We start from the raw sequence: 26278 nt of genomic DNA, 5'->3' as shown, positions 1-26278 counted from the left end.
TCTTGATTTGAAAATGGGGGTTTTCGCCAGTCACTCACCCCCGGAAGTAACTCGCCATCCACCGCTATCACTTAGGCTGCGGCGGCTTTCGGATCCTTTCGGATCCTCCCACTGGGCAGTCCCAAACTGTCCCCTCAGTAGGCCCATGGCGGGTGTTTCAGCTGGTCCCTCGAAATCTATGAGGGGAGGATGGGCTCCTCCTCCAGTTGTTCACCAGGGGGGATCGGGTTCCGGCGCCCACTCGGACTTGGACTCAAGAACAGTAGATACGGGTTTGTCAACCCCTTGCTTCTGGGCAGCTCAGGCAACGGGTCATCCTCGATCTCGTCCTCTGCTGGCTCGTACCTTTTTCCTCAGCTCGTGCCTCCACAGTGCCGTGAACAGCGGACAATCTCGTCCCACGAGGAGGGGTACTGGAAATTCAGGTACGGCACCCACCCTCATCTGGCAGCTCTCTTGTGGTGTCACGATGTTGGCCTGTAACCTCTCTTCCTCAGTCCCTACCTCTGTGAACTGCCCTTCTGGCAGCTTTGTGGGACTCGTCCAGCTGGTGAGCAATCAGTGCCCTGATTAATCACTAACCACAATCAGCACCAATTAGTCCTGGCCCGTCGAGACCTGACCTAACCTGGCACCAGAACTCAACGAGTCTCCCCTTGGCTGCTAACCTGCGGTACACCACAATACACCATAATGACAAAGCGAAAACAGGTTTTTAGAAATGTTTGCATATTTATTAAAAATTTAAAACAGAAATACCTTATTTACATAAGTATTGAGACCCTTTGCTATGAGAAATTGTCCTGTTTCCATTGATCATCCTTGAGATGTTTCGACAACTTGATTGGAGTCCACCTGCGGTAAATTCAATTGATTGGACATGATATGGAAAGACACACACCTGTCTATGTAAGGTCCCACAGTTGGCAGAGCATGTCAGAGCAAAAACCAAGCCTTGAGGTCAAAGGAATTGTCCGTAGTGCCCTGAGACAGGATTGTGTCGAGGCACAGATCTGAGGAAGGGTACCAAAAAATGTCTGTAGCATTGAAGGTCCCCAAGAACACAGAGGCCTCCATCATTCTTAAATGGAAGAAGTTTGGAACCACCAATACTCTTCCTAGAGCTGGCAGACCGGCCAAACTGAGCAATCGGGGGAGAAGGGCTTTGGTCAGGGAGGTGACCAAAAACCTGATGGTTACTCTGACCGAGATCCAGAGGTCCTCTGTGGAGATGGGAGAACATTCCAGAAGGACAACCATCTCTGCAGCACTCCACCAATCAGGCCTTTATGGTACAGTGGCCAGACATAAGCCACTCCTCAGTACAAGGCACATGACAGTCCGCTTGGAGTTTTCCAATAGGCACCTAAATGACTCAGACCATGAGAAACAAGATTCTCTGGTCTGATGAAACCTGGCACCATCCCTACGGTGAAGCATGGCTGTGGCATTATTATGCTTTCGGGATGTTTTTCAGTGGCAGGGACTAGGAGATTAGTCAGGAACGAGGGAAAGATGAACGGAGCAAAGTAGATAGAGATCCTTGATGAAAACCTGACTCCAGAGCGCTCAGGACCTCAGACTGGGGTGAAGGTTCACCTTCCAACAGGACAATGACACTAGGCACACAGTCAAGACAATGCAGGAGTGGCTTTGGGACAAGTCTCTGAATGTCCTTGAGTGGCCCAGCCAGAGCCCGGACTTGAACCCAATCGAACATCTCTGGAGAGACCTGAAAATATCTGTGCAGCGACACTCCCCATCCAACCTGACAGAGCTTGAGAGGATCTGCAGAGAAGAATTGGAAAAACTCCACAAATACAGGTGTGCCAAGCTTGTAAAGTCATACCCAAGAAGACTCGAGGCTGTAATCGCTGCCAAAGGTGCTTCAACAAAGTATTGAGTAAAGGGTCTTAATACTTATGTAACTGTAATATTTAAGTTTTTCATAAAAAACTGTTTTTGCTTTGTCATTACGGGGTATTGTGTGTAGATTGATGAGGGCAAAAAATAACAATTTAATACATTTTAGAATAAGGCTGTAATGTAACAAAATGTGGAAAAAGTCAAGGGGTCTGAATACTTTCCGAATACAATGTATGTGTTGATTTCTAAGACAAACTAAGGTTTGTATCACTCAAAACTAAAGTTGCCAAATAACTCTACATCGAGCATATACAGTATGTTGGGAAAAATATGCCTTGCATTTTATTCAGCTAAGTTCAATTATCTTCTTCTTACTATAAAATCATATAATATAAAAGAATGGCACGGGACTTATAAGCATATCTTGTCTGCTAAATGAACAAGCCTACATCCTATTGCATGGCACATAGCCAGATAGCATACAGTAGGCCAACTCATTGTCTGTTCTTCTGAAATACATTTTCTTCACATCATAATGTTTCTTTAGACCTGACTAAAATAAATAATGTATTTATTGTGATGGTGTATATCAAATCAATTTATTATAAACATTTTTAAAGTAGATGTTCCAAGGGCGCGCATCAGCGGCTTGTATGCGGCTTGTACAGTATGCCTGGAGATGCTAAACGTTTTGATGTTAATTAACGGTCAATTACCGTGGGACCAGCGGTCTTTTGCGTGACAATAACCAGCAGACAACATTTCATCACAGCCCTAATTCACATTTCTTTTTTTAATGCAACCTCTCTTGCCAGAAGTAATTATTATAATGTAGCAAGTAAAACATGACACATTGCATTTACAGAAATGTGCAGTATAAAATGACATTCTTGTTTAGAACTCCATGCCACATATTGTATGAAATACTGACAGAACTTGTTTGTATTTACAAAGACGTCTTTGAAGCGGGGCAGTCAGCTGTCCAAGCCATGGTATATTAAGGGCCTCGATGATAAAATACCCACCCACACAGACATGCCCTTCACACAGCCTTTGTGCCTTTGACAGGCTGATTACATAGCAAGCACATACAGGTGTAGGATCTTAATTTAAATCATCTGCAGCAACAGGAAATGTGAATTATTATGTGGATTATAATTCATAGACATTTTTGTAGGGGTTGATACATTTTCCGTAAAGGAGCCTTTTTAAACCTCATGCATTGCAGGAAAGTTCTGCAATATGGTGATCAAATTAAGATCCTACATCTGTACACACGCCCTCATGTGCACACGCACGCATACATGTGCCCACTTGTACACACACACACGCACGCACGCACGCACACACACACACACACACACACACACACACACACACACACACACACACACACACACACACACAAACACACAGCCATTGGGATAGTCAGTACCCTGACATATTGTCCTTTACCGTTATTTCTACTTTATACTCATATTGAAAATGTCCCTTTTACTCACATGGTGCTCCCCTCCTCCTCCTCCTCCTCTTCCTCATCCTCTTCAACTTCCTCCTCCTCCTCTTCCTCCTTCTCTTTGTATTAGTCAGACTGTGTCTCATGGCTTTAAGAACACTGAGACAGAACACGGCTCCAAGGCTGCAGCGTTTTATCAATTTGATCACTCTCAGACATCAGCCGGGCAAGGCCAGCGGCCACTGTACCTGACAGGTGACGACAGCCTTACAGCTACACCGCACCCCCCCCCCCCACCACCATCATCTTATCATAGTCAAATTTACAGCGTATCTGTTGGGTCCCAATGTGTTTCCTCATGTCATTCTGTATCAGAGGATCAACCAAAACATATCCACCAGAGGGGCATGCCCATATTTTTTTGAAATATAGATATTTTTGGTTAAATGTTTTGTGGTTGTTTCTCTGTAATACTACTAGCCACCTATCTATTTTATGAAGTTGGCTTTAACTAGCCCAGATAGATCCCCCAGTCTCCCAACCTCATAATTAGCTACCAAGAAGCCATTTCAGGGTATCAATCAAGTTAGAGCAGCTAGCTTGTCTAACTATCTTAGCTGGCATGGCTGCTGGCAAGGTTGGTAGACTTTAGAAAAGCAAGCAATAACTAAATGTACTGAATTAGACTCTCATCCCTTTCAGTATTTTACCCAGATTTTTGCATATTTTGTTTCTTGAAAAAAAAGAAGGTATGCTTAGATATGCAGAAAAATTAACATAATGATTAAGGCTCTAGATTGCAGGGAAAAGCTGTTTCAGGTGTTGGAGAATTTAGAATTTTTCAAACTTCCAGATGGGGGGCCTAGTCCACCTCAAGACTACCGCCCAGCCATCCTCACGTACTTTGTGCCCCCTCCAATTTTTTGGGGGGCATGACGCCCCTGATATCCACAGGTCCTAATTAGATGCTGAGTTGCAGCAGCCTGGAGTAGAGAGAGGCTGACACAAACTGACCACAGTACGTCTGAAGGTCATCAGGACCACCACTATGAATGGGCTATCAGAGCTCACACTCTCACTCTGACCATGAAGAGAAGGCTCTGACTCACTCAGTCAAATGCAGCTCACGTCACTTTTTGTTTACCCTGCTCACCTCTCACCTCTGCCCATTGCTCTCCTCACTTTGCTCAATTCAACGGCTGTTTTCCACTCACAGTCACAGAGGGGCTGACTGGCTTTTGAGCAGCAGAGCTCTAGTCTGAATCACTGGTCTACTCTCAGACATACCTTTTTTGGTAACACTACTCAACTCGTCTAAAGAGGCCAGTTTTATTGCTACTTTAATCAGCACAACAGTTTTCAGCTGTGCTAACATAATTGCAAAAGGGTTTTCTAATGATCAATTAGCCTTTTAAAATGATAAACTTGGATTAACTAACACAATGTGCCATTGGAACACAGGAGTGATGGTTGCTGATAATGGGCCTCTGTATGCCTATGTAGATATTCCGTTAAAAATAAGCCGTTTCCAGCTACAATAGTCATTTACAACATTAACAATGTCTAAACTGTATTTCTGATCAATTTGATGTTATTTTAATGGACAGAAAATGTGCTTTTCTTTCAAAAACAAGGGCATTTCTAAGTGACCCCAAACTTTTGAACGGTAGTGTACCTATGCCCACACACTGACCATGACGTATTCCTGACGGTTTCTGTTATTTGCCAAATAGAGTGAGAGACCCTCAAAACTTCCCAACCACTTTGTTATTGACTATTATCTTGACTGTCATTACAGTGTGATATGTGTAGCACCAACACTCTGCATGGAGGTTCCACATATTGATTCCACACTGCAGTTAAAGTCAGCGCCATCGCTGCTGGAGTGCCTGCTGCTCAGTGCTCTACACGTCCTTCAGAGTATCCATCCATCCAACCTCAGCCACATAAAAACCTCCATAACATCTCACTCATGTATTAGTCCCTACGTCCCTTTACAGGAATGCTTTAACACACCATTCTGTGAACATTCACAGTGCCTCGCTGTTTTGCATACACAGAGGCAATGACATTTCCAATCACCCCACTTGGCCCTCACTGGCCCTAACACAGGGTACAGCAGCAGCACTACCAGCTGCCCTGTACTACACCATGCACAAACTGGCTGAGAACGCTGCATCCATCCACTGTTATTGTAGTGAAAATAGGTGACCAGGAAGTGAGTGCACAGAGAGGGAGGTGATGATAGCAGATGCATGTGACCAGCTCTGAGAGGGAGGCTTATCTGTATCTGCCTATGAATATGTTATTACAACTCCAGCCTGCATTGCTTTCACAGGGAATTCTAAATACCAGCGGTTCCCAACCTTTTCCGTTCCGGGGACCACAAATCACAGAAGAAAGCTTGAGGACTATCATTCAGGGAACTGTAATAAATCAATCATTGGAGATGTTTTCATGAAACACGTTTTACCCTTCAATGTGTTGTGTTGTTATTTTAAAGGTCACAATAAAGCTGTTCTTGATTCTGGCTCATGTGTTGCTTATGTTCATTCAGTGTGGTTAATCACTGACTGCACAGTCATGTCTACATAATCAATGCAACAATTCAAATATAGATTATGTGTCAAATTCACTGGCATGGGCCGGGTCAACAACGTACAAAATGATTACGCTGAGAAATATATACTGACTGTACAAAACATTAGCAACACTTTTTCTTTCCATGAAAGCTTTGATCCATTATTGATGTCACTTGTTAAATCCACTTCAACCAGTGTAGATGAAGGGGAGGAGACAGGTTAAAGAAGGATTTGTAAGCCTTGAGACAAGTGAGACATGGATTGTATACTGTATTTGCCATTCAGAGGGTGAATGGGCAAGACAAAATATTTAAGTACCTTTGAACGGGGTATGGTAGTAGGTGCCAGACTCACCGGTTTGAGTGTGTGAAGAACTGCAACGGTGCTAGTGTTTTTCACACTCAACAGCTTCCCGTGTGTATCAAGAATGGTACACCACCAAAATGACATCCAGCCAACTTGACACAACTTCGGGAAGCTTCAGAGTCAACATGGGCCAGCATCCCTGTGGAACGCTTGACACCTTGTACAGTCAATGCCCTGACGAATTGAGGCTGTTCTGAGGACAAAAAGGGGTGCAACTCAATATTAGGAGGTGTTCCTAATGTTTTGTGCACTCAGTGTAATATCAACAACTTAAGAAAGTAAACATGGTTGGAAAGGGTACTTCCCCTAACACTAGATATTCAGTGTTCATACTTCTACAACCAAGGGCTCTCAGAATTTCTTCAGTAAAGCAAAGATACTAACCTGGACTAACTGATAAGCAACCTGTCATAGCTATATTATATATACATATATACACATATACACACACATATATATATATATATATATATATATATACATACATACATACATACATACATACATACATACATACATACATACATACATACATACATACATACATACATACATATATACATATACATATACACACATACATATACACACAGTTGAAGTCGGAAGTTTACATACACTTAGTTTGGTGTCATTAAACTTCTGACCCACTAGAATTGTGATACAGAATTGTGATATAAGTGAAATAATCTGTCTGTAAACAATTGTTGGAAAAATTACTTGTGTCCTGCACAAAGTAGATGTCGTAACCGACTTGCCAAAACTAGAGTTTGTTAACAAGAAATTTGTGGAGTTTTAATGACTCCAACCTTAGTGAATGTAAACTTACGACTTAAACTGTACATACGCTGCTCAAAAAAATTAAGGGAACACTAAAATAACACATCCTAGATCTGAATGAATGAAATAATCTTATTAAATACTTTTTTTTTACATAGTTGAATGTGCTGACAACAAAATCACACAAAAATAATCAATGGAAATCCAATTTATCAACCCATGGAGGTCTGGATTTGGAGTCACACTCAAAATTAAAGTGGAAAACCACACTACAGGCTGATCCAACTTTGATGTAATGTCCTTAAAACAAGTCAAAATGAGGCTCAGTAGTGTGTGTGGCCTCCACGTGCCTGTATGACCTCCCTACAACGCCTGGGCATGCTCCTGATGAGGTGGCGGATGGTCTCCTGAGGGATCTCCTCCCAGACCTGGACTAAAGCATCCGCCAACTCCTGGACAGTCTGTGGTGCAATGTGGCGTTGGTGGATGGAGCGAGACATGATGTCCCAGATGTGCTCAATTGGATTCAGGTCTGGGGAACGGGCGGGCCAGTCAATAGCATCAATGCCTTCCTCTTGCAGGAACTGCTGACACACTCCAGCCACATGAGGTCTAGCATTGTCTTGCATTAGGAGGAACCCAGGGCCAACCGCACCAGCATATGGTCTCACAAGGGGTCTGAGGATCTCATCTCGGTACCTAATGGCAGTCAGGCTACCTCTGGCGAGCACATGGAGGGCTGTGCGGCCCCCAAAGAAATGCCACCCCACACCATGACTGACCCACCGCCAAACCGGTCATGCTGGAGGATGTTGCAAGCAGCAGAACGTTCTCCACGGCGTCTCCAGACTCTGTCATGTCTATCACATGTGCTCAGTGTGAACCTGCTTTCATCTGTGAAGAGCACAGGGCGCCAGTGGCGAATTTGCCAATCTTGGTGTTCTCTGGCAAATGCCAAACGTCCTGCACGGTGTTGGGCTGTAAGCACAACCCCCACCTGTGGACGTCGGGCCCTCATACCACCCTCATGGAGTCTGTTTCTGACCGTTTGAGCAGACACATGCACATTTGTGGCCTGCTGGAGGTCATTTTGCAGGGCTCTGGCAGTGCTCCTCCTGCTCCTCCTTGCACAAAGGCGGAGGTAGCGGTCCTGCTGCTGGGTTGTTGCCCTCCTATGGCCTCCTCCACGTCTCCTGATGTACTGGCCTGTCTCCTGGTAGCGCCTCCATGCTCTGGACACTACGCTGACAGACACAGCAAACCTTCTTGCCACAGCTCGCATTGATGTGCCATCCTGGATGAGCTGCACTACCTGAGCCACTTGTGTGGGTTGTAGACTCCATCTCATGCTACCACTAGAGTGAAAGCACCGCCAGCATTCAAAAGTGACCAAAACATCAGCCAGGAAGCATAGGAACTGAGAAGTGGTCTGTGGTCACCACCTGCAGAACCACTCCTTTATTGGGGGTGTCTTGCTAATTGCCTATAATTTCCACCTGTTGTCTATTCCATTTGCACAACAGCATGTGAAATTTATTGTCAATCAGTGTTGCTTCCTAAGTGGACAGTTTGATTTCACAGAAGTGTGATCGATTTGGAGTTACATTGTGTTGTTTAAGTGTTCCCTTTATTTTTTTGAGCAGTGTATATACAATTGTATTTTTTTGCCTGTTTTGCATGATATTTTGGCTTTAATATGTGTCACATATCAGTTTGCAAACAATGTAAAAAAAAAAAATCCTTCAGTTAATAAAGCCACATACAAACATGGTCTCCTTTTTGCTTTCTTGAGTAAGACAGCTCCAAAATGGAGGTGTTTCAGCCTAGCTCAGTACTTTCTGTGGTGATGGGGCAGCCAGCGGAAAATACAGAGCGTAAGGGTTGGTAATGTTCTCTAGTAGCGCCGTGATTGGCTCAGTGTTCTGTCACTCATTTGGACACTACGTCACCGCACAATCTACAGGGCGAGCTCAAAATTTCAAGCCCCTTGGGTGCTGCCATAGATTTAAATTAAAAGTGACCTACCAAGAAGGCTCAAGGTCATTGGCCACAGATAAAATTATGTCAAATCACATTATATCTACCATAGCTTTGATTGGACTGATCATATCAACATCATACTTTGAAAATCTTAGCTAGCAAGTTAGACGAGCAGTCATCATCATGAATCAAGTCTACAATCTACTGGCAAATACTTTTCAATCCTTGTCATGTGAAGAGAAATGATAGATAAAAACCTGCTCATCAGCCATTTGACATAAACATTACACAGCAAGTTGGAAAAAGATAATTCAACAATGAGTGGTTTGGAAGGAATCAGTGGCTAACTGCAAGCTTTGCAAAGCAATCACTAGCCCGCTATTCAGTGGAGAGGGTGTGTGGTCAAAGTCTGGGTTTAGGGGTCTCTTTTCCAAGCTTAAAAGGATATACATTCACTCACAACACACCATGGGCCAGAAAAGGTTCAATACATTGGCCATGCTGTCAATCCAGCATGAGTTCTGTCGCGTTCTAATCAACTGGAAACTCGGAACTGGGAATTCTCCCAATTCATTGAGTTCAAGACAACTCGGGGAAAAAAACAAGCTCCGACTCGGAATTCCAAGTCAGGAACTCGGGCCTCTTTCTAGAGCTCCGACCTGAAGATCGAGGGACTTGAACAGGAAGGTGAAGTGGCGGCCCTTCTTGTGGGAAAAGTTCGTCATCACAGTCTGCCATTCTCTGGATTTATGGTTCTTTCAAGACAACAAGGTAGAATCATGGTGAAGTGGCGGTCCTTCATGATTCTACCTTGTTGTCTTGAAAGCACCATAAATCCAAAGAATGGCAGACTGTGATGACGAACTTTGCCCACAAGAACGACCACCACTTCACCTTCGTGTTCAAGTGAGCGCAGTATAACAAGGTGAGTCCAAAAATTGGAAAAATGCTGCTGCATAAATGATGTAAAATGCCAGGAAGATATGTATTCTGTAGCTAAGTAATACTAAGTGTATGTCGTGTAGTAAGCTGTTAGTAGCCGATATACCTCACCCTAATAATTTGGTCCCTTTCTCCCTCACAACTTAGACTACTGTTCTGACTTGGTGGTGCACATGTAGCCTGTTTTAGAGAAATGTCATCATCGAATATTGTAAGAGCTTTCTTTGTCTGCTTATATGCCCCCTTTATTTATCCTATGGTTCTGACTTGGTGTACAGTACAGGAAGAATACTGTAAGAATGTCCCATGTGTCACTGTACATTTCAAAAGTGCTAAACAAATAGTTGTATTGACCATGTTCGTTCTAGCTCGCTCATTAATGTCTTAATCGAAATTATGGATTGCCTTTTATCTGCTCATCATCCCCTTATGCCATAGTTTGTACCTCTCAATTGTCAGTAGAAAACACATTTGTTTAAGCAAGTCAGCTATATCAGCCATGTTGTTTTTTAAAAGGCAGTAAATGAGGCTGAATGAACTGTTTCGCTGTCAGACAAGGCTCCGATGTTAGCCAGGTGTTGCGGTGATAAGGATTCACATAAAGAAAGATCTGCTGTTGGGACAGCTTTATATAGGCCCTAACAGTTTGTAGGCACCATTTGTCACCGCTATAATGCAATTAATGTATTGTTTAGTGTTGTGTAGTGCCTTTGCTGGCATGAATAAAAACAATTTGGGTGGGGCGTTTGCCCCACCAAGATTTCCATGCTAAAATCGCCACTGCTGATAAGCAAGATAAACCTCTAGCCCTTCATCCTGCTCTCTCTCATGACAAACTAACTCCTCCAGAGGTGCAGCTTCCTCATTATCTCCTTTACCAATTAGAGTGAGTATAGGCTGGGCCAGTCAGCCCTACCCTGCTGGGAGCACATGCCTTCACATAGGTAGGCAAGATGCAGAGATGTATATCAGTGTACACTTCAATTAATTGGAGTTAATTGATATTGTTGGATGCTGTACATTTCAATGTATTGGATTTCAATTGTTTGGATTTAGATTGTGTGAAGAAAATGCATTTTTGTGTGCTTTGTAATGTATTTGATTTGCATTAGTACATTTGCCAACATACTGTACTGAATGGGTCTTAATATGCAGTTAGTTTTAATGCTAGTGTGATCTATTCCATAACTCCAATTATAGTCATCAAATCACAAGTGATATTTGTTTGCCAATTGCGGTCTCATCATTTCCACAAAATGATTCTAGAGCAACACATGCCATGCCAAACACTTCTTCATGCCTGGACACCAACATCCATAATCACTCTGTCAAAGGACTACAACACAGATGGAGCAGACACAGGAGCCAAACACACACATGCTGCTCATGGAAGGAAGAGGAGACTAAACTTTAAAACACATCAGGTAGATTCATGGTGCCTTGTATTAAATACAGTAATAATAGGCTGATTTTTGTTTCATTTAGGGATCCGCCCCTTTTTTTCAATTTTCCCCTAAAATGACATACCCACATCCAACTGCTGTAGCTCAGGACCTGAAGCAAGGATATGCATATTCTTGATACCATTTGAAAGGAAACACATTGAAGTTTGTGTAAATGTGAAATGAATACAAGAGAATATAAGACATTAGATCTGGTAAAAGATAATACAAAGAAAAAACAACTATTATTTTGTATATGTTTTGTACCATCATCCTTGAAATGCAAGAGAAATTCCATAATGAATTATTCCAGCCCAGGTGCAATTTAGATATTGACCACTAGATGGCAGCAGTGTATGTGCAACGTTTTAGACTGATCCAATGAACCATTGCATATCTGATAAAATATTGTATCAAGACTGCCCAAATGTGCCTAATTGGTTTATTAATGCATTTTCAAGTTTGTAATTGTGCACTCTCCTCAAACAATAGCATGGTATTATTTCACTGTAATAGCTACTGTAAATTGGACAGTGCATTTAGACTAACATGAATTTAAGCTTTCTGCCCATATCAGATATATATTTTTTGGGAATAATTTTTTAGTCATTTAGCAGACGCTCTTATCCAGAGCGACTTACATACATTTCATTTCATGCATTTTTTTACATTTTTTGTATTTTTGTATTGGCCCCCTGTGGGAATCAAACCCACAACCCTGGCGTTGCAAACACCGTGCTCTACCAACTTAGCCACAGGGAAGCTATATATATGTCTATGTCCTGGGAAATGTTCATGTTACTTACAACCTCATGCTAATCACATTAGCCTACGTTAGCTTAACCGTCCTGTGGGGGGGACACCAATCCTGTAGAGGTTAAAACAATATTTAGAAGAGGCATTTTAAGACTTCCTACAGTACAGTATGTCCCTGTCTCAATAAGCTCAACTCCAGTAACCAAACCATGTCCTCATGCTATGCAATGCTGACTGCGTAAAAGACCAAAAAAACTGAGTAGATAGCGAATCGTGATCTCTGTACAGCAACAGTGTCAGACATAGAGAGACACCTGATCCCTGGAGTCACTTCCACTAGCTGACAGAATGGACACCTGACACATCAGGCACAGCCAGATTCAGCCAGGCAGACCCAATGCTGGTAATAAAAAAAACAGGCAGGCCCAGGCACATCCATTATTCATCAGCCTTCAGTTATTCATCAGACACAGACAAATATTAACCTGTGTGCAAGCAAGGGGGGGACATGAATATTCAACAGGCAGGGCTTATATTTAGACATGACCAGAAATAAATAGTGTGACTTGTAAATATAAGGTAATTAAGTCACTTTTGGTTGGTTGAGCTGGAGCTCTCACCATCATGTTTAATAACACATGGGGACAAGGATTAACAATTACATTTCCCTCGTATGCATACGCCCTGGTTTGGATTTCCACTACAGTATCTATAGGAGCTGTTATATATAATATATGTATGTTTATTCCACGTGACTACTATATACATTTTAGAACCGTGATTTGTTTTTCTTCAGTCTAAAGTGAGCTGTGTCAATTATTACTCAGAATCAACTGTATGAGCCCCAACAACAAATCAAATGACTGAATAATGATTTCTATTTGATTACAGGCTAGTATAGGAGTTCCCAGGGACATAGGTTATGTGCAGGGACAAAACTAATCTGGAGCTATACCACTGAATAAATAATCTGGGAATGGAAACATGGTTATTGGTTTATATATTATATATCGTAGAAATAGGTTTAGCTGAGCATGTAGAACGCATTGAGGTTGACATGCAGCACACAGGAAAATAGATTGAAGACAATGTTTATAGCCCCTGAAATGCATACAGTGTTGAGCGGTTATCTGGGACAAAACCCTGACTCAGTATATTTCATAGAGCTACCCTTTAAACTGCATTGTTTCAGAAGGTGAGGTAATACCCACAGTGTGGGAGGGTGAGCAGGCGTACTACCAGCCTGGATAAAATGCTCTCAAGGAGTCAAATTTCAGCCAGCAGATGGTGATTTTGGAGGAGCAGCAGGGTGCCTCAGCTCTTTAAAGGTCCAATGCAACTGTTTGTATCTCAATATCAAATTATTTCTGAGTAACAATTGAATACCTTCGTGTGATTTGTTTTCAGATTAAAATTGTCAAAAAGAAACAAATATAGCTTCTTAGCAAAGAGCAACTTCTCAAGGGAGAAATTTGCTAGGACTCTCTAGGAGTGGTCTGAGTGGGGAGGAGAACTCTGAAAACTAGCTGTTATTGGCAGTTTGGAACTCTCTTTCTAATTGGTCTATTAACTAATTTACTACCTGGTGATGTCACCAGGTAGGCCAAAACTCCATCCCACCAAAACAGGCTGACACTTCAGGAGGTCTTTTCAAAACAGCTCTTACAGTAAAAGGGCATTATCATCATTTTCACAATTTCACAGTATTATTCCAACCTCATAGTGTGGAAATATATAGAAAACACAGGCCAATCACGTTTTTGAAAGCACTGGGCCTTTAAGCTTGGAGTGTGTGTGCGAGTACGTATGTGTGTGATTGATGATTGAGCCAATGTGTGCAAACCCTGCAGTTTGCACAGGGGAACAACAACAGCACTACAACCAAAGCGTCTAGTAATGTCCATGAATAAAACAAAATGCATCTGCATGCCGACACTTCTGTATCACCTGTTTGTGTTCTAATTAGACTGGGGCATTTGGAATGCATCTCTTTTGTTCTGGTGCGCGATGCACTATGTATTTCTTCATTTGTGTGATGACAGCAAATGTGTTGGGCGCAAATCTCAACGTGTTGATGATCATTAACATGCTGACCTGGTCTGTTGTGTCTTTAATGCTGTGAGAGTGGTGATTGCAAGTGCGTGAAGCAAATAGAGCTGTGTATGTAGGCCTATTTATATGGAAAATAATCTGCCCTTTTGACTTAAAATCATTGTGACATTCTAGCACTGGGTGGGAAATAACATCTCACTGTTTTGAAGATTGACGAGAATCACAGTCGTCGTCATTTTGTCTCTTGATAAATCAGTTGTGTCAGAGAGAGACGGCCTCTAAAAGGAGCCATCGCTACATAATAGCTCAAATTAGTTATTCACAAAGACAACATCAATGTTCATGGTGTCATAACATATTCTAAAACTATTCTTTATGTTCTGACAGATTCTTCTTCTTCAGATGAATCCAGTCAAATCCATATGTTCTATGATCTTCTACATACAGTATCACTATCATATCATCCCTAACAGTTGAGCCCTACAGACCAAGAACCATATGTGCCTTTTACATTTTCAGATTAGTCATGTTTTCAAATGTCATTATCTGCTGACTGTAACGTCAAGAGTTGTGTACAGACATTGAAGTAGACAGTAGAGCAGGTATCATCAACTAGATTGAGCTGTGGGACGATTCTTATCTTGAGCGGATGGTCGGGGGGCCGGAACATAATTAAAAATCATTTGTAGACTGCAAATTTACGGCAAGAAGCCCAAACAGATATAATATTTGATCATAATAATTTCAAATCTTGCTTAACATTTTTTTTATCATGTGTCTCTCTATTATAAGTGGGAATACTTAGGAACAGATTTCCTAAATTAAAAATGAATTGCTCAGAAAACTTGGGGAGCCAAATAAAATCACCCTCGGGCCACATTCAGCCCATAGGCCGCCAGTTGGAGAACCCTGAAGTGCATTTTAGCAGACGCTCTTATCCAGAGCGACTTACAGTTGTGAATGCATACATTTCAATTCATACATTTTTTTCTCGTACTGGCCCCCTGTGGGAATCAAACCCACAACCCTGGCGTTGCAAACACCATTGCAAACACCATGCTCTACCAACTGAGCCACAGGGAGGCCAGTAGAGGTTGTGTCCAAATTATTTTGATTGTTTATACAAAATGCAACTAAATCAGCAGTTCAAAATAATAAACAATTGAGATATATGGTTGTTTGTCTATAAGGCTCAGTTGTGTAAATGACCCTCTATTACCCAAAGTGTGCTGTGGTGGAAAGGTTCAGCAGTAGCCAGTCTGACAGGCTGATTTGTAAATAATCAAAGAACTTTGGCCAAAGGTCCATGGAGTTGGAGAGGTACATTAGGTGAATAGAGAGGTGTGCACTTTACAGAGCAGTGCTGTGTGTTGTACTACACTACCAGGTCTCAGAGACAATGTCCAACCAGCAGGATTACGACTGTATCGTTGTAGGAGCAGGGATACAAGGCTCCTTCACTGCCTATCACCTGGCTAAAAACAACAAGAGAACTCTTCTACTGGAGCAGGTGTGTAACTAACTCATTATCCATATCCACCCAGTGACTAGTTTTGTAGTTGTTTCTGCAAGTGAATTAGTGTATTGAGCCTTCAATCGGAGTGCATCTTTGAAGTCAAGCCAAACAAGACAAGAAGTTTGATGGAGCTAAAAGGGAGACATCCGCAGAGAATGAACCCACGTACAACACAAGTTGTGGATAGCCAAAAAATGAAAGAGGAAGGTTATGTTCAATGGAGGCCACATTCACCTGCAATAACAGCCAACCTTCACTGCAGAAGGTGTGCACATGTGTTAAATAAAATGAATGATCATTTGCAAGACAATAACACACTGAATACCTTTTTTTTGCACTAGTTTAATTCATTTCAATCAAAATAGTTTATTGAGTTGTATTCATTATGTCTGTGGCCTAATATTTAAACTCAATGTAGTGTGTACACATCTAACATAGCTCAACTGACAGTAACATACAGTAAGAATAAAACACTTGTCATTGCAGGATATGCACAAAGCTACAAAACAATATCAGTTCATCAGTGATACCTTTTCCTCATCACTGGCCATTGAGCACCACAGACTACAATAAGAATCATACACTGCAATATAGAGCCATAAGGACATTATGCTGTGTCATTCTTCAGTTTCTCCTTTCCCACTCCCGGGGGAGTTCCCATGGCAAGACCAGGATCATCAGGAAGGCTTATCAACATGACTTTTACACCCACATGATGGAGGAATGCTACCTTCTCTGGGCTAAACTGGAGGCTGAGGCTAATGCCACACTGCTCAGGTACACTGCTACTTTATCTTAATCATTATACTGTTATGCCTAGTGTGCCCTGAACTGAGCCTGGACTAGTTTCACTCACTATGTTTATTTAGATTAATAGATATGACAGGAAAGCATTCAATTATGCCACTGTGAGCCGGTTCTCATTGGCTTAGACAAACCAAAGCTGATAGGTCAGTGAACTTGAAAGGTGTCCTATCAGGGATCTGGTGAAGCTATGTTAGTGTGGGAGTGAAATGACACGCTACAAAACCAGCAAGAAAAATAATGACTTCCAAACTGCATTTGAACCCCAGCATGAATCCCCTCAGTGCAGTATAAGTCATATACAGGATGACATAAGGGCTGAGGTGTGGGGCTTACTGCAGGGATGTCCTTGGCCTATACCTTTAAAAACCATTGAGACAATGAAAGATAGAGGAGGGGAAGCTGTGTAAATCTTGGTGAGCGATACCAGGTTCCTGGAATGTATTTCACCGGCCAAATGGATCCTTCAGTGAGGAGGATAGATGAGAGCTATGCCTGTGGGCAGCCCCTGGACACTGTGCCCATCACTCAAGGACGGGCGGGCCGCACTGGGGTGCAGATCATATTTACACCCACCCAGCGGAGCAGGCTTAGGGGGTTGGGGGAGGAGTGCTGATGAACGGAGCAGTCTCCTGGCTGTGGTGCTGCACATGTATCACAGCAGGCCGCCTGCACCAGAGAAAACAGCAGTCATACATCGCCCCGGAGACCATCCCTCACCCAGACCACTCAATTAGAGGCAGCCACTCAGATACCTACAGCCCAGGCCAGCCCTGGGTGGCCCTAGTGTACAACACGGCCCTCTCCATAATCCACAAACTTTGAGATTGAGGAACTTGGCCACTGCAATAGTAATGGTATTAATAGGAGAATCATAGGGGTTCAGCATAAACAACAAAATAAGGATTCAAACATCAACAACAAATGAATAGTGCTGTAGGAGCCAAAAGTGCAATGAGAAAATTCACAATGTAACTGAAAACCTTCCAACCAAAACCATAGTTTGACTGTTTGAGTCCAAGTCTAAATCAAATCAAATAAATACTTATAATCCAATGTGGGGGTGGGCAAAAAATACAAAAAAAGTTACCTCAACAGAATCCCTACCGTAAAGTAATTAATCCAACAGAAAATGTAAAGGACCAATGGAAGGTGTCTATTATTACATTTTTTTCCATGTCTATTTTTCCACCAAAACAGTGGCATATGGGAGAAAAGAGGCCGGAAATCCATCTTAGCAAACAGCAAACGAAGGTCGTGTTCCCTTGCTCAGAGTGAGTGGGACATGCCCCCCCCCCCAGTATTCCAGGGGGCTATTACGTCATCCCCTGCCCAATGTTTTTCAATCCACGGAATGCACTGCTTCGTTCATAGAACATGGGTAACCTCCAATATCCGCTAATTAGCAGTTGTCTTTTTCCTACAAATGTGTCTCTAACTTTTGAACGGTTGGCATGATCAGCTATTGTGAAAGCTAAGTGTCACGTTTGTCGTATGATGAAGGAGACCAAGGCGCAGCGTGTGTATCGTTCCACATTTTATTATAACTGTGAAACTATGCAAGACATACAAATAAACCACTAAACAAAATAACAAACCGTGACAAAGAGGTGAAACATACACTACCTCAAAATATGATGACCAGCTGCCTCTAATTGGAGATCATCCCCCAAAAAAACAACATAGAAAAACAGAAACTAGAACCACACAACAAAGAAAATTTAAACTAGACAAAAAAAACCTGTCACGCCCTGACCTACTCTACCATAGAAAATAAAAGCTTTCTATGGTCAGGACGTGACAGTACCCCCCCCCCCCCAAAGGTACGGACTCCGAACGCAAAACCTGAAACAACAAAAAAAAACAGGGAGGGTTAGGGTGGGTGTCTAATTTCGGTGGCGGCTCTGGTGCAGGATGAAGAAACTTCTCACTCCGCGGATCCTCCTGCATCGGAGGCGGTTCTGGTGCGGGACGAAGAACCCTCTCATCCTGCGGGGGTGTAGCCCCCGCTCCGCCAGTTGACCTCTCCGCTTTTGTGTCACCGGACCGTGGATCATCACCGGAGGCTCTGGACTGCGGATCGTCGCCGGAGGCTCGGGACTGCGGGCCGCCGCCGGAGACTCCGGACTGGGGGCCGTCGCCGGAGGCTCCGGACTGGGGGGCCGTCGCCGGAGGCTCCGGACTGGTGGGCCGTCGCCGGAGGCTCCGGACTGGTGGGCCGTCGCCGGAGGCTCCGGACTGTGGGCCGTCTCAGGAGGCTCCGGACTGTGGGCCGTCTCAGGAGGTTCCGGACTCTGGGCCGTCTCAGGAGGTTCCGGACTCTGGTCCGTCTCAGGAGGTTCCGGACTCTGGTCCGTCTCAGGAGGTTCCGGACTCTGGGCCGTCTCAGGAGGTTCCGGACTCTGGGCCGTCTCAGGAGGTTCCGGACTGTAGGCCGTCTCAGGAGGTTCCGGACTGTAAAACGTCGCCGGAGGTTCCGGACTGGGAACTGTCGCCGGAAGCTCTGGCCTGGGAACTGTCGCCGGAAGCTCTGGCCTGGGAACTGTCGCCGGAAGCTCCAGGCCTGGGAACTGTCGCCGGAAGCTCCGGACTGGGAAGGCGCACTGGAGGCCTGATGCGTGGGGCTGGCACAGGTGGCGCCAGACTGGTAACACGCACCTCAGGGCAAGTGCGAGGAGCAGGCACAGGGTGGACCAGGCTGGATAGACTCACTGGAGGCCGGGTACGTGGGGCAGGCACAGGATATACTGGGCCGTGGAGGCGCACCGGAGGTCTCGAGCGTAGAGCTGGCACAACCCGTCCTGGCTGTATGCTTACTTTCGCCCGGCAAATGCGGGTCGCTGGCACAAGACGCACTGGGCTGTGAATGCGCACTGGCGACACAGTGCGCGGAGCCGGCGCAGGATATCCTGGACCGAGGAGGCGTACTGGAGACCAGGAGCGCTGAGCTGGCACCACCCTTCCTGGCTGAATGCTCAATCTAGCCCGGCAAATGCGGGGCGCTGGCAACGAGCACACCGGGCTGTGAATGCGCACTGGAGATACAGTGCACATCACCACATAACACGGTGCCCGACTGGTCACATGCTCCCCACGGTAAGCATGGGGAGTTGGCTCAGGTCTGAACCCTGACTCTCGTGCTTGCCTTGATGGTATAACGCCTCGTAATATCGCTGTTCTGCTCTCGCTGCTTCAATCTCCTCCTTTGGACGGCGATACTCCCTGGGCCTTGTCCAGGGTCCTGCCCCATCCAGGATTTCCTCCCAGGTCCAGTCCTCCTGACCACGCTGCTTGGTCCGTTGGTGGTGGGAGATTCTGTCACGTTTGTCGTATGATGAAGGAGACCAAGGCACAGCGTGTGTATCGTTCCACATTTTATTATAACTGTGAAACTATGCAAGACATACAAATAAACTACTAAACAAAATAACAAACCGTGACGAAGAGGTAAAACATACACTACCTCAAAATAATCTCCCACAAAACCTAGGGGAAAAAACAACAACTTAAATATGATCCCCAATTAGAGACAACGATGACTAGCTGCCTCTAATTGGAGATCATCCCCCCCAAAAAAACATAGAAAAACAGAAACTAGAACCACACAACATAGAACATTTGAACTAGACAAAAACCCACTGTCACGCCCTGACCTACTCTACCATAGAAAATAAAAGCTTTCTATGGTCAGGAAGTGACACTAAGACTCTCAATTAATTGTTTTGCACATTTTGACAAGATGATGGGGAGTCCCCCAAGGGGAATATCAACCAACAGACCATTTTTGAATACTCCTCTTTACGAACACCTAAAATAAATGAAGTTTTTTATGTTTAATTTTCTGTTTTGAATATAAAATGTAATACTGGGGTATACACTCAAACTTAAATACATTTAAACTCATTATCTGACATAGTACAAGTGTCTTCTTCAATTTGAGCCAATAGCCATGTGTGTGTGAGGTGTATTCTTTTGATACCATGAAGATTCGAAGTCTTCCCTGTGGCTCAGTTGGTAGAGCATGGTGTGTGCAACGCCAGGGTTGTGGGTTTGATTCCCACGGGGGGCCAGTACAACAAAAAATATATATATATATGAAATGTATGCATTCACTACTGTAAGTTGCTCTGGATAAGAGTGTCTGCTAAATGACTAGAGTGTAAATGTAAGACTACCAAAAAACACCCTGTGTGACCCTCTTTTAGCTCATTGTGACGCAGAGGGTGGATACTATCTGGCAGTGGACACTATTTGGCATGACAGCAACCTGAAACATTTTCAAAATGTTCAATTAGGGCTCTTACATTTTTTACAAAAACTATCTTGGTTAGTTTTTATGGCTTTGAGTCTGAAATGTAATAGGTTAAACATTTTCACACCCATTGTCTTCAACTATCAGGAAATAACACTGATCAAATTCTTTCACACTTTTAAAGTGATCGGTTTCATCAGCTGTTGTACAATATGATACAAGACACAGGAAAAACAGAACTCTTGTTGCGCCCAGTTCACAAGTAGTATTTTCCGAATTTCCCACTAGTTATGAATGCAGCATAATTCAAGAAAGCATCTGTTAGTAGGACAGGACACCAACCACACCAATACCTTCACCCACATCCATTTTTGGACTTGTAAATTAATGATACTGTATGTACCCATTGATTCTTGAAGAATATAACCTACAAATGTCTCATGATCATATATATATACAGTGGGGCAAAAAAGTATTTAGTCAGCCACCAATTGTGCAGGTTCTCCTACTTAAAAAGATGAGAGAGGCCTGTAATTTCCATCATAGGTACACTTCAACTATGACAGACAAAATGAGAAAATAAATCCAGAAAATCACATTGTAGGATTTGTTATGAATTTATTTGCAAATTATGGTGGAAAATAAGTATTTGGTCAATAACAAAAGTTTATCTCAATACTTTGTTATATACCCTTTGTTGGCAATGACACAGGTCAAACGTTTTCTGTAAGTCTTCACAAGGTTTTCACACACTGTTGCTGGTATTTTGGCCCATTCCTCCATGCAGATCTCCTCTAGAGCAGTGATGTTTTGGGGCTGTCGCTGGGCAACTCGGACTTTCAACTCCCTCCAAAGATTTTCTATGGGGTTGAGATCTGGAGACTGGCTAGGCCACTCCAGGACCTTGAAATGCTTCTTACGAAGCCACTCCTTCGTTGCCCGGGCGGTGTGTTTGGGATCATTGTCATGCTGAAAGACCCAGCCACGTTTCGTCTTCAATGCCCGTGCTGATGGAAGGAGGTTTTCACTCAAAATCTCACGATACATGGCCCCATTCATTCTTTCCTTTACACGGATCAGTCGTCCTGGTCCCTTTGCAGAAAAAAAGCCCCAAAGCATGATGTTTCCACCCCCATGCTTCACAGTAGGTATGGTGTTCTTGCAACTCAGCATTCTTTGTCCTCCAAACACGACGACTTGAGTTTTTACCAAAAAGTTATATTTTGGTTTCATCTGACCATATGACATTCTCTCAATCCTCTTCTGGATCATACAAATGCTCTCTAGCAAACTTCAGACGGGCCTGGACATGTACTGGCTTAAGCAGGGGGACACGTCTGGCACTGCAGGATTTGAGTCCCTGGCGGCGTAGTGTGTTACTGATGGTAGGCTTTGTTACTTTGGTCCCAGCTCTCTGCAGGTCATTCACTAGGTCCCCCCGTGTGGTTCTGGGATTTTTGCTCACCGTTCTTGTGATCATTTTGACCCCACGGGGTGAGATCTTGCGTGGAGCCCCAGATCGAGGGAGATTATCAGTGGTCTTGTATGTCTCCCATTTCCTAATAATTGCTCCCACAGTTGATTTCTTCAAACCAAGCTGCTTACCTATTGCAGATTCAGTCTTCCCAGCCTGGTGCAGGTCTACAATTTTGTTTCTGGTGTCCTTTGACAGCTCTTTGGTCTTGGCCATAGTGGAGTTTGGAGTGTGACTGTTTGAGGTTGTGGACAGGTGTCTTTTATACTGATAACAAGTTCAAACAGGTGCCATTAATACAGGTAACGAGTGGAGGACAGAGGAGCCTCTTAAAGAAGAAGTTACAGGTCTGTGAGAGCCAGAAATCTTGCTTGTTTGTAGGTGACCAAATACTTATTTTCCACCATAATTTGCAAATAAATTCATAAAAAATCCTACAATGTGATTTTCTGGATTTTTTTTTCTCATTTTGTCTGTCATAGTTGACGTGTACCTGTGATGAAAATTACAGAACTTGCACAATTGGTGGCTGACTAAATACTTTAGTACTAAATACTGTGTGTGTGTGTGTGTGTGTGTGTGTGTGTGTGTGTGTGTGTGTGTGTGTGTGTGTGTGTGTGTGTGTGTGTGTGTGTGTGTGTGTGTGTGTGTATATATATATATATATATATATATATATATATATGATCATGAGGCATTTGTAGGTTATATTCACTAAACATTCATATATATACACATACTATATATACATATTTACACATACATATATACATACATACATATACACACTTTTTTAGAATATATCTTTATTATTCTTCGCAAACCCTACCACCCCTCCCCCAATTGGAGTAAACGAATAAACAATAACACTTAGGCTTCTACCTTCAGTTTATACAAACTATACACATTTTACAGACACAATCTATTTTACAATAGTTATATTTTGTTTGTTTTTAGTCCTGGCCTTCCTCTATTTCTGATGTCCATCCAGTTTGATTTCCATTTGTAACTGTGCTATTTCACAACATTTCTGAACCTATATACATTTTACAGACCCCGTATGTTTAACATTTGTTATCTTGTTGTTAGTCCCACCCTTCAGCTCCATTCAACCCCTCCCATCTATTTCTTAACACCATCCATTTTCGATTTCTATTTGCCATATATTTTTAAACTGTGCTGTGATGCTTCACAAAAGTACTGAACCTTTCTATTCTCATAGTTTGTAGAGATTGTAAATTAAATATAAACATTGTTGCTAAAATAATTATTATATTACTGATTGTTTGACTATGACTTTCCAAATCACCCAGTATTGCTATCTGCAGCGTAGGTAAATGTTGCAATTCTTCAGCCATTCCTGGACCTGTGACCAAAAACGAGCTACATACAGTTTGGACAGTACCAAAGTAAATGATCTAATGACTCTGCCTCCTCACAGCAAAATCTGCAGAGCTGTGAGGATATATATATGGGGGATACAATCTTGGTTGCAAGAATTTAGTATAATAATTGAAATAGAATAATTCAAAGTTTAATCCGGTGTCGTTTTGTGTGTCAATTCATGAACCATGCGCCATGGAATCGGTACATCAAAAATCTCTTCACAACTATTTTGCAATTTATATGGCACAGCTGTAATTTTTTTGGTCCTTAAATGAAACTGGTATATATTTTTATTTATCACAATTTTCTTTAACCATTTTTGGTCTTTAATGCAGGGCCGACAGACAAGTTCCTTACTTTTTCCTCCTTCCACTTGGCTCATCCATTTTTGTGGTAATGCTGCAATTAGTTGTAATTTTGGGTAGAGCAGACATTGCCATATGTCTGTGTTAGCTGCATGTGTGACATACCAGTCCTATTCATGATATCATTTACAAAGATTATACTTTTTTATCAATTAGTGTATTTTAGTTTAACCACAATAGTTGTTGTATTATTTGTTCTGTCTTTTTTTTCAGATGGATTCAACTGAAATTGCAATCAACTTTCTAAGGTTTGTTTAAAAAATAATTATATTTTGGAGATAATTATTCAGTTGTAATCTGAATAAAGGGAAAAGGGCAATTCTTGAACATGGGTGAGACATTCTTACAAATTTACTAGAGAACCATTTCGGATTTACGTAAGTATAACTTTTGTATGACTGATGCCTTTAGTGAGAGGTCTAATGCTTTAATATTTAATCATTTCTGTCCTCCAAATTCATATTCAATATATAAATAGGTCCTTTTAATTTTGTCTGGCTTGCCATTCCAAAAAATATATATATATTTTTTGTTCATATAATTTAAAAAGCAGGTCACTAGGTGTAGGCAAAACCATATGCAAATAGGTAAACTGTGATATGACTAAAGAGTTAATCAGGGTGATTTTTCAAAAAATAGACAGGTATTTTCCTTTCCATGGTAGCAAGATCTTATCTATTTTTGCTATCTTTCTATTAAAATGTATTGGAGTGAGATCCTTTCTTTATTTCGGGATATGTATACCGAGTATGTCCACATCCCCGTCAGACCATTTTATTGGTAAACTACACAGTAATGTAAAAGTTGCATTTTTTGTGTGATCCAATACGTAATATACTACACTTATCATAATTTGGTTTTAATCCAGAGAGGTTAGAAAACGTATCTAGATCCTCTATGAGACTGTGGAGGGATTCCAATTGAGGTTTTAAAGAAAACAAGAATCATCTGCATACAATGACACCTTTGTTTTCCCTTAATATTATTGTTGGATCTAATTTTAACAGCTAGCATTTCGATGGCAATAATAAATAGATTTGCCGATAGTGGACGACCTTGTTTATCTCCTCTTGATAGTTTACAACTTTATGAGATGTAGCCAGTATTTACTATTTTACACCTATGGCTACTATACATAACTTAAACCTATTGTATAAGAGACTCTCCAAAATTGAAATATTCCTGGCATTTATACACTGCTCAAAAAAATAAAGGGAACACTTAAACAACACAATGTAACTCCAAGTCAATCACACTTCTGTGAAATCAAACTGTCCACTTAGGAAGCAACACTGATTGACAATACATTTCACATGCTGTTGTGCAAATGGAATAGACAACAGGTGGAAATTATAGGCAATTAGCAAGACACCCCCAATAAAGGAGTGGTTCTGCAGGTGGTGACCACAGACCACTTCTCAGTTCCTATGCTTCCTGGCTGATGTTTTGGTCACTTTTGAATGCTGGCGGTGCTTTCACTCTAGTGGTAGCATGAGACGGAGTCTACAACCCACACAAGTGGCTCAGGTAGTGCAGCTCATCCAGGATGGCACATCAATGCGAGCTGTGGCAAGAAGGTTTGCTGTGTCTGTCAGCGTAGTGTCCAGAGCATGGAGGCGCTACCAGGAGACAGGCCAGTACATCAGGAGACGTGGAGGAGGCCGTAGGAGGGCAACAACCCAGCAGCAGGACCGCTACCTCCGCCTTTGTGCAAGGAGGAGCAGGAGGAGCACTGCCAGAGCCCTGCAAAATGACCTCCAGCAGGCCACAAATGTGCATGTGTCTGCTCAAACGGTCAGAAACAGACTCCATGAGGGTGGTATGAGGGCCCGACGTCCACAGGTGGGGGTTGTGCTTACAGCCCAACACCGTGCAGGACGATTGGCATTTGCCAGAGAACACCAAGATTGGCAAATTCGCCACTGGCGCCCTGTGCTCTTCACAGATGAAAGCAGGTTCACACTGAGCACGTGACAGATGTGACACTCTGGAGACGCCGTGGAGAACGTTCTGCTGCCTGCAACATCCTCCAGCATGACCGGTTTGGCGGTGGGTCAGTCATGGTGTGGGGTGGCATTTCTTTGGGGGGCCGCACAGCCCTCCATGTGCTCGCCAGAGGTAGCCTGACTGCCATTAGGTACCGAGATGAGATCCTCAGACCCCTTGTGAGACCATATGCTGGTGCGGTTGGCCCTGGGTTCCTCCTAATGCAAGACAATGCTAGACCTCATGTGGCTGGAGTGTGTCAGCAGTTCCTGCAAG

General features: G+C 42.9%; 1 pseudogene; it reads left to right on the top strand.

Annotated features, from left to right (window-relative positions):
- Nucleotides 1-15530: 15530 nt before the first annotated feature.
- The window catches only part of LOC115154577 (peroxisomal sarcosine oxidase-like), a 36621-nt pseudogene continuing 25873 nt past the window's right edge, over nt 15531-26278 (top strand).

The sequence above is a fragment of the Salmo trutta genome, chromosome 19 (assembly GCF_901001165.1).
Source record: "Salmo trutta chromosome 19, fSalTru1.1, whole genome shotgun sequence".
NCBI lineage: Eukaryota > Metazoa > Chordata > Actinopteri > Salmoniformes > Salmonidae > Salmo > Salmo trutta.
Note: the sequence above shows the minus strand (reverse complement) of the source record. Positions and strands in the feature narration are given on the sequence as shown.